The sequence below is a fragment of the Semicossyphus pulcher genome, unplaced genomic scaffold (genome assembly GCF_022749685.1).
Source record: "Semicossyphus pulcher isolate SPU_LCO1_2020_fin unplaced genomic scaffold, fSemPul1.0.p SCAF_11, whole genome shotgun sequence".
NCBI lineage: Eukaryota > Metazoa > Chordata > Actinopteri > Labriformes > Labridae > Semicossyphus > Semicossyphus pulcher.
This window is the reverse complement of record NW_027211615.1, coordinates 2526979-2542500: the sequence shown is the minus strand read 5'-3', so window position 1 is coordinate 2542500 and position 15522 is coordinate 2526979. Positions and strand designations below refer to the sequence as shown.

Sequence of the window (15522 nt, the reverse complement as noted above, 5' to 3'; positions counted from 1 at the left end):
AATTCATCCTAGAAAAAAAACACAGTAACATATGAAGAGATTAAAAAGTGCCCAAATGCATTTTTAAAAGGCCCGATTGAACACACAACTGTCGCTTACGGCCATACCACCCTGAACACGCCCGATCTCGTCCGATCTCGGAAGCTAAGCAGGGTCGGGCCTGGTTAGTACTTGGATGGGAGACCGCCTGGGAATACCAGGTGCTGTAAGCTTTTTCATTTTTCTGTGATGGACAGGAGAGGTGCTGATGCTGCAGGCCTTGAAAAAGTTTGATCAGACACTCATGTGCAAGAATGCATTGAATTCATCATAGAAAAAAAACACATAAACATATAAAGAGATTAAAATCAATCATCAATCAAATTGTATTTGTATAGCGCCAAATCATAACCAGAGTTATGTCGAGATGGTATTTTTGATGGTTTTACTGATGAACATCTACGCTCCAACCAACGGTGCAGAGAAGTGTTAAAGAGAAACTGAATGACTGCAGCTCAGAGGATTTTTTATTCTTGGGTGGGGATTTTAATTGTACTGAAAATGAGTTTTTAGACCGTAATCATGCAGAGCCTCATCCAGCTTCCCAGCATGCTTTGAGGCAGCTGGTCTATTCTCATGGCCTGGTGGATGTGTGGAGAAGGATGCACGCAGACTCCAGACAGTACACATGGTCCCACCTCAGAGAGCAGATGATCTCCTTGGCACGGCTTGACCGCTTTCATTGTTTTAAACAGCATTTTAATATTTTTAAAATGTGCACAATAATGCCAGTTGGTTTTATAGATCACTCCCTGCTTTTATGTCGTGTTTTTATCAGAAATATTTTACCTAAAAGTGCGTACTGGCATTTTAATTCACTTTTAACTTTTGATAAAAACTTTAGAGAGGTTCTTAGGTATTTATGGACTGCTTTTAGACAGAGGAAGGGGGATTTTACATGTCTGTGGTGGGACTATGGGAAGTCTGAGATTAAACTCTTATGTCAACAGCACACTCTCAGCGTAACTCGAGACATCACCAGATCTATAAAGGATCTGGAGACTGATATCGTGGAACTGGAACAGATGAGTAAGTCCACGGGAAATCAAGGATATATTGAAATCCTCAAATTAAAAAAAATGGCTTTTGCCAACCTGCTGGACACTAAAGTACAGGGTGCATTGGTCAGATCCCGAGTGCAGAACATCACTGAGATGGATGCTCCCTCTTGCTTCTTCTTCAGCCTGGAGTGCAGTTTTATTCATCCCTCTACACCAATGAGTACGAGCGGAACGATACGCTGCTGGAGGGGTTCTACCCGGCAGGTCCATGGTAGACAATGTCTACCTTATTCGGGATGTTTTGGAGGTCTGCAGCTCATTGGGTATAAACACTGGTCTGATTTCTCTAGACCAGGAAAAGGATTTTGACCGCGTTGAACACAGCTTCCTCTGGGAAGTCATGGAGAAGTTTGGGTTCAGCGCTGGTCTCATTGCTAAGATCAGGGTGTTGTACAGTGACATTGAGAGTGTGCTGAAGTTTCATGGTAGTCTGTGTGTCCTTTCAGGGTGCATAGAGGCGTCCGGCAGGGCTGTGCCCTGTCTGGCATGCTCTATGCACTCTCCCTAGAACCTCTGCTCCACAAAATACGCACAAGCATTGAAGGCCTGATTTTACCTGGTTTTAATAGGAACATTGTTTTATGTGCTTATGCAGATGATGTAATTGTTTTTATTAAAAATCAGAGTGATGCTAATATTTTAACTAACATTATAAATGATTTTACTGTTGTATCGGCAGCTCGGGTGAACCGGAAAAAAAGTGAAGACCTGGCTGTCAGTAGATGGTGTGACGTTCTCCCAGTTCTTCCCCAGAACCTGGCCTGGAGAAAAGATGGCCTGAAGTACCTCGGCATTTTCCTGGGGAATGAGACCGTGGTCCGGAGGAACTGGGAGAACGTCACAGAAAAAAAGCAAAAATAGTGAATTTCTTTTGGGATCAATTGCACTGGGTACCACAGGGTGTGCTGTTTTTATCCAGAGAGGAGGGGGGACAGGGCCTCATCCACCTGGCCAGCAGAACGGCCACCTTTAGACTACAGTTCATTCAGAAGTATCTAACAGGTGAGTTCAGCAGATGTTCAAACACTAACTCTCTGTACTGGTTGTTTAAGGAGCCGCTGATTCATGGGGCCAGGTTAGACATCTGCAGTGATGTCACGCCCGGGCTGTTGGCGGCGCTGTGCAGGACAAAGACCCTGAGCCTGGGGCGGCTGTTGACTGCAGGGGGGCCGACGCTGACTGATGCTGAGGCTGTGGGCTCTCTGCTGGGAATCAGCTCCATCAGGATGGCTCAGAGGATCCTGGAGCTCTGGAGGCACAAGCTCTCTGCGAGGGAGAAGAGCCTCATCATGGAGCACAGCCCGGGAACTGTTAAACCCAATCCCTGATGTTCTCCTGAATGTTTGGAGACCTGAGCGGCCCCATGCTGACCAGCTGTTACCCTGACAAACTGAGCTTGCACAGAGCAGAGAAAAAGAGCTTTTATTCAAACTGGGTGAAAAGTCTCAACCAATGACTGTATATATAGATGGACAACGCGTCTCCATCTGCTTCCATTGTACGTAATTGATGCCAAAATAGCCCCTGCGATAGGCACTGCCATCTTGCGATGGTGACGTCATATGGAGCCAGAGACTGCGCAGTAGAGATCGGCGAGTGAAGCGGCCGTAGCCACTTCCGCTAACCCAAACACACACTTAACTTACTGAAAACACAGCAAGGATCCCGCATGCTGGCGTGTTTAACAGCAGAACAGCTTCTCTGTGTTGGTCTGAGGTTAATGTTCGCAGGTATGGAAACTTCAATGACTGTAGTGATTGTTTTAGTTACGTTTCTACTCGCGGATCGTCCTTCGCTCTGCTCACCCGAAACTGATTGGCTGCAGGAGCCAAATTGGTCAACAGAGCTGTCAATCATCATTTTGACAGCATCAAATAACAAATTAAAAATAAACTTGTCAGAAAAATGAACACTTGGACGTAAATCAGCATGATAAGAACTAACTATAATGACAGAAACCATGTTTGAGAAAAATGTATCGGGCGTGTATTTTGATTTTATAGTTTGACTCATGTCCCATCTGTTAACATGGAGGAGGCGGGCTTTATGACCTATACTACAGCCAGTCAGCAGGGGGCGCCAGAAACGTTTTGGCTTCACTTTGAGGGAGCTGTCATGTCGTCCATCTTTTTATACAGTCTATGGTCTCAAGAGGTCCGGACTGAGCAACCGACCTCTCGCTGTGTGGAATAAACTGAGCAGAGACAATGGACTGAACCCACAGTGGAGGACTTTATATAAACCTCCCCTCAAAAAACGGACAGCTGACCTCCAGTGGAGGATTTTACATGGTGCTATGGCCTCCAATGCTTTTATCTCTGTTATTTACCCTGCTGTTTCAAACGAGTGTCCTTTCTGTGGTCTGCGTGAAACTGTCTTCCATGTTTTTACTGAGTGTAAGAGACTCCAACAGTTCTTCACTCTTTTAACTCTTGTTTTTACTCTGTTCGGTGAGAAGTTCTCTGAGACTGTTTTTATTCTCGGTGCAGGTTTAAAAAAGGAAAATAAAGTAAAATGGCAGTTTTTATAATTTCCTCTCAGGTGAAGCTAAATTAGCGATCTACATCAGCAGAAAGAACGAGAGTGGAGGACAGAGCAGGTCAGGAAGCTGCAGCAGTGTTTGTCTGCAACATCAGGGCCAGACTGTGGCTGGAGTTCAGATTTTACCAGACCATAGGGGACACTGAGACTTTTAAACAGCGCTGGTGCTACAGGAACATCATCTGTACTGTGAGTGACGACCAGCAACTGCAGTTTGCACATATTTTTAAGTAAATCAGAAGATTTGTGAAGCACTTTATTTAATGTGTTTGATGTGTTAATTTAATAATGTAAATAAATTGTTTGTTTTTTTTTAAATCTCTCTCTCTCTCTCTCTCTCTGTCTCCCTTTGTGTCTCTCCCTCTCCCTCTCCCTCTCTCTGTCTCTTTGTCTCTGTCTCTCTCTCTCTCTCCTTCTCTCTCTCTCCCCCTCATATTAATGCAGCTCATTAACTCTGTATCTTCTGGTCCCATTAACATTACTAACCATATATCTTCCCGGGAGTTCTTGTGCTCCCTTGTCTTGAAGGTTCTTGGGGATCGTTGCTGCAGACCACCTGCTGCTGTGGACCTGCTCGACTGCAACAACTACTAACATCAGCCTTCCCCATAGTATCATTGTTGTTGCTGCTAATGCTAATAGTAGACCTGTTGACTTCAACTGTTACAATTACGATTACCTCAGCCTTTATCATTACTCTGCTTCTCTTGCTAATTTATTTATTTTTTTATTTAGCCAATCTTCACCCTAGTCTACCACTATTATTGGCATTGTAACCATAAGTATGTGTCTGTGGTTGTTGTTGTAACAAGGACATATGTTGTTGTTGTAACAAGAACATATGTTGTTGTTGCTCTCTTTGCCTGTCTCTATCCTGCATCTCCTTCTATCCTATTTTCGGCCCATCCAGTCGAGGCAGATGGCTGTTCAACATGAGTCTGGTTCTGCTCGAGGTTTCTGCCTGTTAAAAGGAAGTTTTTCCTTGCCAATGTGCCGAATTGCTAAGTGCTACTCATGGTGGATTCATGTTGGGCCTCTCTTTAAATAACTTAACAAAGAGTAGGTCTAGACCTGCTCTTTCTGTAAAGTGTCTCGAGATAACTCTGGTTATGATTTGGCGCTATACAAATAAAATTTGATTTGATTTGATTTGATTTAGTATCATTATTGTTGCTGCTAATGCTAATAGTAGACCTGTTGACTTCAACTGTTACAACTACTACAGCCTTTATTATTTCTGTGCTTCTCGCGCTAATTTATTTTTTGCAAATTTTCACACTAGTGTACCACTATTATTGGCATTGTAACCATAAGTATGTATTACCTGTTGTTGTTTCATGTAACAAGGACATGTGTTGTTGTTGTAACAAGAACATATGTTGTTGTTGCTCTCTTTGCCTGTCTCTATCCTGCATCTCCTTCTATCCCATTTTCGGCCCATCCAGTCGAGGCAGATGGCTGTTCAACATGAGTCTGGTTCTGCTCGAGGTTTCTGCCTGTTAAAAGGAAGTTTTTCTGCCAATGTGCCGAATATTGCTAAGTGCTACTCATGGTGATTCATGTTGGGCCTCTCTTTAAATGACATAACAAAGAGTCGGTCTAGACCTGCTCTTTTTAACTCTGGTTATGATTTGGCGCTATACAAATAAAATTTGATTTGATTTGAAGGTGATTAACGGTTGATACTTCTTCTGCCACTGAAACTCGCACAATAACACAAACAAATTAACCAATCGAGGCAGCAGGAATCCAGCAGCTGTGTTCTGCCAGTTAAAATGTCTCTCAGCACCATCTGGTGGTCAGAAATCAGCTTTAACTTAGAAGATACAACAATAAGATTGTGTCCATGCTGTGATTCATAACAACATTGAAATCTCCACCACAAATTAAGATTCCCTCTGTTTCTACAGCTATGACATCATCATGTGCGTACACATTCACCAGTGTTATTGGTTCGTTCTCTAACCTTCCCTTTACTATGATATACCTCCCTGCTTTATCTTTAAATTCCTTTTCATCATCAGATTGAGTGGTGCTTAATTTTAATGTTACAACTCTTCTTCGGCGTCCCTCTTTGTATGTGCTAGAATATAGATTCTGTAGCCATATCTTTTTCATTTTCCATGGTCGAGCCGGGATAAGTGAGTCTCTGGAAGGAATATGATTTGTGCCTTTTCCTGTTCTAGTTGTGTCATGACCTTTCCCCTTTTCAGTGGTTCATTTAAACCGTTTACATCCAGCAACATTATCTTGATATTGTTAATCAAATTAACGTTTTGCTACTCCATAAAAATGTGCTCCCAAACAGTTGTGGACAAAATGAACATGAACGGTTAACAACTCAACTCAACTCCTCATCTGTGAAGAGGGCCCCTCCCTAGACCTACACCCAGTTTGTGGTGTTGCACACTGTCTAGACATGTCCAGCTTAAATAACTTGACCTCCCTCAGTCAGTTCTTGATGAATTATAAACTAAAGTCTGAAATATTTCAAAGATACTCATCGTGGATCTCCCGCTAGTTTAACCATCCACCATACCTGTTTCTTTTCCTGATCCACGGTGCTACCTCCTTCCACAGCAAAACATTTTTAGGATTTCCACTGATCAGTTTGTAGTTTTTGTCTCACTCGGTGCGTATTATCCTGTCCTCGTTTGTTCCCCCTCGCTCGCTGCCACTCTGAAAACTCCTTGCTTTCTCCCCTCCATCGCCACAGGTTCAGCATCCCCACCTGGCATGTCCACCGTGTGGCCTCTTTCCTTCATGTCCCATGCGGCTTCCCTGGCACTGTCATACGTCTTCACTCCCGTGCTCTAATGTACCCGTATTTTGGCGAGCGGACTCTGGAAACGGACTCCTTTTTCTTCAGCACCTTTTTGATGCCCACATACGCCTTTCGTTTCTGCACAATTTCAGTAGGGTTATTGTGGTCAAAGAAGGTTTGTTTACACCCTACGTGTACCTTCTTTTGCCAAGCTTTCTTCAAAATCATTTCTTTTGTCTCAAACTGAAGGAAGTTAACCACAAGTGATCTGGGAGGCTCTGTGCGCTCGCTGGATCTGGAGATAAGTTCTTTGGGTAACTCGAATTCAGTCTTTAGGAGTCGCTCCAGGGATTTCCCTTCCGTGTCCTCCGGTACGCCGAAGATTCGGATATTATTTATTCTCCCTTCAAGATCCCAATCCCAACTCGTAGTGTCTCTGTGTGAGCTCGATCCATTTTCCTCGCTGCGTCTTCCTCGTGTTTGCTTGCGTCGTTGTGCTTGGAGATTTCTTCCATAACAGGTTGGTCTTCAGTTTTGTCTCGCTTTTTGTTGATTTTCCAACTTTTTCGCTTGTTCCCCCCACTCATACCTCACTTTTTAATGTCGAGTAATGTGTATTTTGTGCGTTTATTATAACCGACTCGGGAGAGGTTGTTAACTATGCTGCTAATCTCTCCGCCATTTTCCCGGAAGTTCCTCAGAATTCATTTCAAGGTCCTTGTTTTCATTTATAAAGCCCTGCATGATCAGGCACCTGTGTACATCTCAGACCTACTGCATCCCTACATCCCCTGCAGATCCCTCAGGTCTTCTGACCAGGGTCTACCTGTCGTCCCTCGTGTCCAACTGAAAACTAAATGTGATCGTGCCTTCGAAGTTGAAGCTCCACACTTTGGAACACTCTGCCTATGCAAATACGCTCTGCAGTTTCTACAGGCGCTTTTAAAAAGCAGCTTAAGACACGTTTTTAAATTGGCTTTTGGTCATCTCGTGTAATTTTGCACATTTGTAGACTTTCTCTGTTCATTTTTATTTTATGATTGTTATTACTATTATTGCAATATATTGCTGTTGTGGTACTTTGTGCTTCACCAAATAAACTTATACTTTATATTCTTATTGTTATAGACTGTCACCTGGCTGCGGACTATCGGCTACCTCACCAACAGACCACAGTATGAGAGGCTTTATAACATGGTGGTCTGCAGCACAGGGGCCCAACAGTGCTCTCCCCCATTCTCTTCACACTGTGCACATCTGACTACAGTTACAACCCTGGGAGCTGTCGCCTCCAAAATTTCTCCGATGACACAGCCATTGTCAGATGTATATCTGAGTGGACGAACAGGAGTACAGGCAAGCCATCACAGACTTGTCGGTGTGAGCTTAAACATCTTCAGCTCAACACCTGCAAGACGAAGGAGATGGTGACTGACTGATTGAATTCCGCAGGAAGAAAGCCCAGATTGCACCAGGGAACATCCAGGGTATTAAAGCTTGTAGATTCTGTTACTGTAGCTCACCGCCGTAGGCTCTCAAATTAAAGAGACGAGACAATTATTTCGATTTGAAGATTTATTATCCATCCATACATCAAATAAAAAACTACCAGCTGGATTAAATCACAATGAATTAACTTAAAACATGATAAACTTCAAAGGAAGGCAGTTAAATACAAATGAACATAACTTACTGTTTCAGGAACACATGGCTCGATGGTGAGCAGAGTGAATAGATCTGCAGCTCTGAGTGAGAGCCTTATGTAAGGGGCTGAGAGCACACCTGTTGCCAATTTCCCTCAATCAAGACAATTATTGGAATCACTTGTAGAAACTATCATGTCCACCAGATGCCACCATTTAGGGAGCAGGAGAGAAGTCACAACACATGTAACATTGCTAAGTAATAAGTCATTGAGTCTGCAGTAGGAGATAAAGATAACATCATTTTAGTCAAAGTTTAATCACTTAAAGAAATGTTCACAACCTGGGGCTCTCTGCATCAGCTGTGTGCTTGGTCAGCAAGCGGTATTTAAGACGTACTCCAGTGGTAACTGCGTTCACATCGACAGTAAATACAAATAACTTGTGTCTTGTTGAGAGAACCATCTAGCAGGGCTTTGAGTGTGAACTTTTCTTTATCTATTTCTGCTCACAGAGGTTTGTTTCTGCATGCTATCCACAACATTGCGGCTGCAGCGCTTCCTGATTTCTCAAACTACGGGGCGGGCGGAGGGTCAAGAAACAGTTTCTGTTCCTGAAAATATGCAGAAGTGAGGAATACAAATGTGGGAAAGCAAAAGAATAAAGAATAATAGTGAAAGTAGTGAATCAGCATTCACACTCAATATACAGAACATGTGGTGTGTGTGTGACATCAAATAGGCTGGGAGCCAGGCCCAGCCCTCAGGATGTTTTTTGCTTTTTTCACTATTCTCTGATGTTAGCCTGTACCTTGGGCCATCACAACATGATAGTGACCACTCCCAACTTTGAAAAATCACCCACAACATTTTGTCAACAAAAAGACAAAAAAACGACTGTCTGATTGACAAATTCTCATCAAAACTGATGAGTTTTCAGCACATTTTGTTAAAATTCACTGTCTTACATGTATGTAAAAACTGCCCAAGCTGATTAGCTTTAATTTGAGCCCAAGATGACTGTTCTGTCTTCAAAATTACCCCTGCTGTGACCAAAACGCTTCATTGTACCTCAAATCAGAAAGAACAGAATTGTCAGTGTTGTGTGTCAAAAACGTCCGGCCATGAGGGCCAGAATAAGGCCAGGACCCCCTGCCACAACGTCATTAAAAATATAGTTACCCTGTGAAGCTCACCCTATCTTGACTTGGTCCTCCATCCCTTTTAGAAATCTAACCAATCCCAAACCAGGACTCATTGGTTTCACTCAAATTTGGCATTGTATTTGTCTCAAATTTCAAGTACTTCTTCATTTGCATAATGCTGACTCAGCAATAAACCGAGTTCTCAGGGCAGCCTTCCAAAGCCACCTTATCTTCTCAAGACTTTATGACGTGCAACAGTTGATATCAGGCACAGCCACAAGGCCACCTGTTCTTCCCATGGCTTTATGACATGCAACAGTTGATATCAGGCACAGCCACAAGGCCACCTGTTCTTCCCATGGCTTTATGACATGCAACAGTTGATATCAGGCACAGCCACAAGGCCACCTGTTCTTCCCATGGCTTTATGACATGCAACAGTTGATATCAGGCACAGCCACAAGGCCACCTGTTCTTCCCATGGCTTTATGACATGCAACAGTTGATATCAGGCACAGCTACAAGGCCACCTCATGTTCTTCTGAACAGTAGAGGGATATGAAAAGTGGAGGGATATGAAAAGTGGAGGGATATGAAAAGTGGAGTGATACGTGCCGATACTGTAGAGTCCTATGGTGGGAATGACAAGAAGAGCTGGGTATCGTCTGCATGGCAAAGGTATGAGAAACCATGGGAGCGAATGATTGCACCAAGTGAGGTGGTATATGTTGAAAAGGGAAGGGGACAGAGCACTGACCCTTGGGGCACTCCTGTGGATAAGCTGTGGGGTTTGGACACTTCTCCTTTCTAAGATACTCTAAAAGATCTCCTTGAGGGGTAGGACATTAACCAGAGGAGGGCAGATCCTGAGTTACCAAGCTCAGGGAGAGTGGAGAGGAGGATTAGGTGGTTCACTGTATCAAAGGCTGCTGACAGATCTAGCAGCAATAGAGCTGCGGACTGACCAGCAGTTCTAGCCAAACACAGTGTCTCTGTTACAAAAAGAAGTGCAACCCTTGGTAGAACAGCCCCACTTAAAGCTCCACTTGACTTTTTAGAGCCTGAGTATTTTTGACAGGAAGGGTAGAAGTGTTGTCATTTTCAAGTCCAGTGCCCATATTGGATAAATAGCAAGTGATCTTGCACCCATGTTAGCACTTCAAGGGTATATTGGTCTGAAAATGAGGTGTGGCCAGACAAACAGATGGTGCTTTGCTATCTTGAGGACACAGAAAGCATCTGCGCCATAGACACCAGGAGTAATGCTCCTGCTATTTAGGCGCAACATCCAGATGGAGAGGTTCGCTGTCACAGGCGACTAGACAACGCAAGTTCCTCTGTCTGTTACTCATACAGGGACACACAGCATGCTCCTCCTCATAAGGAAATATGAGTGCATTTGCTGACAGTGAAATATAGTTTATGGGTCAGAGGACTGTGAGACGGCCAGCTTTTGTTTCCCTGGTCTCCTTACATTTTACATTACTTTCCGTTTGGTGCTGATCTGGTGATGCCAGAAGATGTGGACAAGCTCACCACTGCCTCCACCCACACCTGCTTCACCACTGCTCGAGCCCCAAACGGGCCAAAAACCCAACACCAAGCTATCAATCATGCTAGCTCATTCTGATACGTTCATTCTTCTATCTAATTCACACAGAAACAGACACTCACACACACTAAGAGGTACATTTATTATCATCCTAAAACAAAAGTATCTGTGGCACTGACAATCATGCCCACAGATATTAACACAGACTGTCCAGCCTTGTGCGTAAGTCTACACAGCGTCTCTCTTAATTTTCGTTTCTGCTGGACAGTGGGATTGCTTTAGTGGTTTTAACATCAATCCTAGCATAACGAGATATTTTACAGTTACATGTGAGTCATGTGTGTACAGGGGCACATTGGAAGAAGAGGAGTAAATTTGCCGACCCGAGCCCGGTCTTTGTAAGAACAAAGGCTTAAATCTGCCACATAAATAGCAACGCCTCTGCCTGCAGGCACACCTGGCTCTTAAAGGGAGTGAAAAAGTATGAGAGAGAATCGAGAGGGACAGGAAATTCAAACCTTTCCTGCCATCGATCATTATGGGGAACGTGAGGTCAAAGGAACTAACTGCTTTAATGAACAGTCAGCGTGTCTACAGGGAGTGCAGCTTGCTTTGCTTCAGGGAGACAAGGCTTCACAGGAAGATACCGGACAGTTTGCTGGAGCTGGCCGGCTTCACGCTGGTAAGAGCGAATGGGGGAAACAGAGCGGTAAGAAGAGAGGAGGAGGTCTTGCTGTCTTTGATAACTCTAAATGTTGTCATTCCGGACATGTTGCTGTGACAGACTGGATCTGTACTCTGACATGGGACTTCTCACATGCCATTGCTGTTGCTGTTTACATCCTACCATCGGCTTCAGCGGCCAGCGCGAGTGACGTCATACACTCTGTGATCGCGGGACTACAAACCCAGCACCCCAGCGCCCTCATATTGATCAGTGGGGATTTTAATCATGTCTCCCTCTCTCCTGTCCTGACGAACTTTAAACAATATGTGGACTGTACAACGAGAGGAAACAAAATCCTGGACATGCTGTATGCCAACGTGAGGGAGGCATACAGCTCTTCTTCTCTTAGAGAATCAGATCACAACCTGATACACCTTGAAACCACCCACAGGCCACTGGTGAAACAGCAGGCGGGCAGCACAAGGACTATTAAGGTTTGGTCTAAGGACACAGAGGGCACCCTCAAAGAGTGCTTTAATGTCACAGACTGGGAGCTGTTTCAGGAGGACCACGGAGATTACATTGAGGGTCTCTCTCATTGCATAACAGACTACATCCGTTTCTGTGAGGACACCATTGTCCCATCTAAAAAGGTTCTCTGCTTCCCCAACAATAAACCATGGATCAACAAGGAGATTAAAGGCCTTCTCAACAGCAAGAAGAGGGCCTTTATAGCCAAGGATCGTGAGGAGCTCAGGGCTGTCCAAAAGGAGTTAAAGAGGACATTGAGACAGCTACAAGGACAGGATTGAGGCCAAGATAGGACCGAACAGTACAAAGGAGGTGTGGAATGGGATGAAGCGGATGACAGACTGCAGAAAGCCTGCACCCAGAGTTGAAGGAGACTCAGAATTTGCTGCTGAGCTGAACCTATTCTTCAATAGGTATGACATTCCCCCCCACCCCTGTAAGCTCAGACAGTGTACCTAGGCCTTCACCCATCATCTCTGCTGTCACCTCACAACTAGAAGGTTCCTTGTTTTAATCCAAGTTTGGACTTAGGAGAAGTTGTGTGTGGAGTCTGCATGTTCTCCTCGTGCATGCGTGGGTTCCCTCCGGGTACTCCGGCTTCCTCCCACGGTCCAAAAACATGCTCGTTAGGTTCATTGGTGACTCAAAATTGCCCGTAGGTGTGAATGTGAGCATGAAAGGTTGTCTGTCTCTTTGTGTCAGCCCTGTGACTGACTGGTGACCTGTCCAGGTGTAACTGGCCTCTAACCCAATGACAGCTGGGATAGGCTCCAGCCCTCCGCAACCCTGAACAGGATAAGCGGTATAGATAATGATGGATGGATGGATGCTTGCCTTTCAAATGCACTTTGATATAACATGTCTTCTGTATTTTTTTTTTGGTTTGATATATAAATTATTATTTTTTTTTTTTTTACATGTTGATTTTTGTAGCTAGTATTTATTGCTGGCTAAATGATTATATGGTGGTCATGGTAGTCTGTACTGTAACTATAATTTCAACTGTTCACAGCTTGAGTATAATGGTTTTGACAAGCTGTCTGTGCATAAACAACTTACATTGTTTTCTAATTTCATTAAGGTATTTGTTCCCTACTATAGTATTCAGTGTTTCGTGAGTGTACACACACAGTACACAGTACTACGCTACAGTACACACGACTACACTACAATACACACAACTACACTACAGTACACACGACTACACTACAATACACACAACCACACTACAGTACACAGGACTAGACTACAATACACATGACTACACTACAGTACACACAACTACACTACAGTACACAGCACTACGCTACAGTACACACGACTACACTACAGTACACAGGACTACGCTACAGTACACACAACTACACTACAGTACACAGGACTACGCTACAGTACACACAACTACACTACAGTACACATGACTACACTACAGTACACAGGACTACGCTACAGTACACACAACTACACTACAGTACACATGACTACACTACAGTACACAGGACTACGCTATAGTACACACAACTACACAACAGTACACATGACTACGCTACAGTACACAGGACTACACTACAGTACACATGACTACACTACAGTACACACGACTACACTACAGTACACACAACTACACTACAGTACGCATGACCACGCTACAGTACACAGGACTACACTACAGTGCACATAACTACACTACAGTACACATGACTACACTACAGTACACACAACTACAAGTACTACACTACAGTACACAACACCACGCTACAGTACACACGACTTTGCTATAGTACACACAGCTACACTACACTACTTACTGATCTCTGTCATCACCAGGATTCAGTCTCGTTCATTCTTCAGTATAATGAACATAAAATACATCAAATGTGTCATCAAAGAGAAGTTTTATACCAGGACTCATAACGTCTGTCACAATTCATGAACACCTGCTGTTTCAGAGTATTTCTGCGCAGACAAAGTCATCAGGTGTCAGACAGGATGTTATTCATCATAGAACATTACAGTAGTTGTTACAGTGATGCTCTGCAGTAAAAGGAAAATGAAGTATAAAAACTAATAACTGGTCTCCATATCGTCTGTTGAAAGCAGGTTGAAGGGTAAGGCAGCTTTTGTGATGACATCAAATCAATCAATCAATCAATCAAATTTTATTTGTATAGCGCCAAATCATAACCTCGTTATATCTCGAGACACTTTACAAAAAGATCAAGTGTTGGTCTTGTTAAAGCCAGCTGTTTCTGTGTTTACTTAAAAGCAGCAGTTGTTTTCTGCCTCAGTCGCCACACATTCATAAACACATCACTGACGATGTTCAGCTCTCCTCTCATATCAGCTGCGGCAAAAATAATTGTATAAGTGAGCAGTTCATCACAGCCGCCAACGAAAATAAATACATTTCAGAAAATAAAGTATTTACAAACACGTGTCAACCTGATTTCGATCTCACCTGAGTTACTGAGTTACCTGAGTTACAACTCACCAGTTGTTATGAGAGGAGAGCTGAACATCGTCAGTGATGTGTTTATGAATGTGTGGCGACTGAGGCAGAAAACAACTGCTGCTTTTAAGTAAACACAGAAACAGCTGGCTTACGGAAACCAGTTAGGGTAGCAACCAGTAGGGCGATATCACCGTCACCCTGCATGGACTGGGATGCTAGCAACCTGCCCAAAGCAATGCAAAAGTTCAAGCTACACGTGGAGCTCATGTTTTCTGGTCCTTTCAAGAAGAAGGGAGAGGATGAAAAATGCAACTACCTACTTCTTTGGGTCGGAGATAAAGGCAGAGACATTTATAACACATGGACACTCACAGCAGATGAAAGTAAAGTACTTAAATCATACTATGACCGCTTTGAAGCATATGCCATGCCGAAGACAAATGTTCTATTCGCCTGTTATAAATTTCATGAAAAAGTACAAGGCGTTAACGAGCCGTTTGAGCAGTTTGTGACAGATTTGAGACTGCTTGTGAAAGACTGTAACTATGCTAACAGTGAAGAGATGATAAGAGACCGTGTGGTTTTTGGAATTCACTCACCAGAGTCTGACCAAGAGTCAGAGAAAAGCTACTGAACGTCGGCTCTGACTTCACTTTGGATAAAGCAATAGACATTGCCAGGTCTCATGAAATAGCACAAGCACAGCTTAAAACTATTGCTGGCAACAACAGTGGGCCGTATGAACAGACTGTACATGCAATCGGTCAGCAACCTTCAAAGAATGCACATTGGAAAATGCACCACGACAGGACCAAAGGACACCGGAACAACACAGAGGGAGACAGAGAGCGCCCTAAAGCATGTGGCTACTGTGGGAACAAGGCTCACGGAGCAAAAGACAGCTGCCCAGCAAAAGGAAAGCAGTGCAAGATATGCAGCAAATGGAACCATTTTGCAAAGGTGTGTCGTTCCAAGCAAGGAAAAGCAGTGCACACAGTGAGTGAAAATGAGTCAGACAAAAGCACAGACAACACAGACTTCTTTATTGATGAAGTGACAAGAGGGAATGACACTATGGGTAAAGAACATGCATTTGCAGATGTGAATATTAGCCCAAACAAAAACTTA

At 43.7% G+C, this 15522-nt stretch overlaps 1 non-coding gene across 1 annotated transcript; it reads left to right on the top strand.

Annotated features, from left to right (window-relative positions):
• The first annotated feature begins 93 nt into the window (after positions 1-93).
• Positions 94-212, top strand: LOC138585732 (5S ribosomal RNA). The gene has a single exon (XR_011305849.1). It is a non-coding gene; the product is annotated as a 5S ribosomal RNA (ribosomal RNA).
• The last annotated feature ends 15310 nt before the right edge of the window (positions 213-15522 follow it).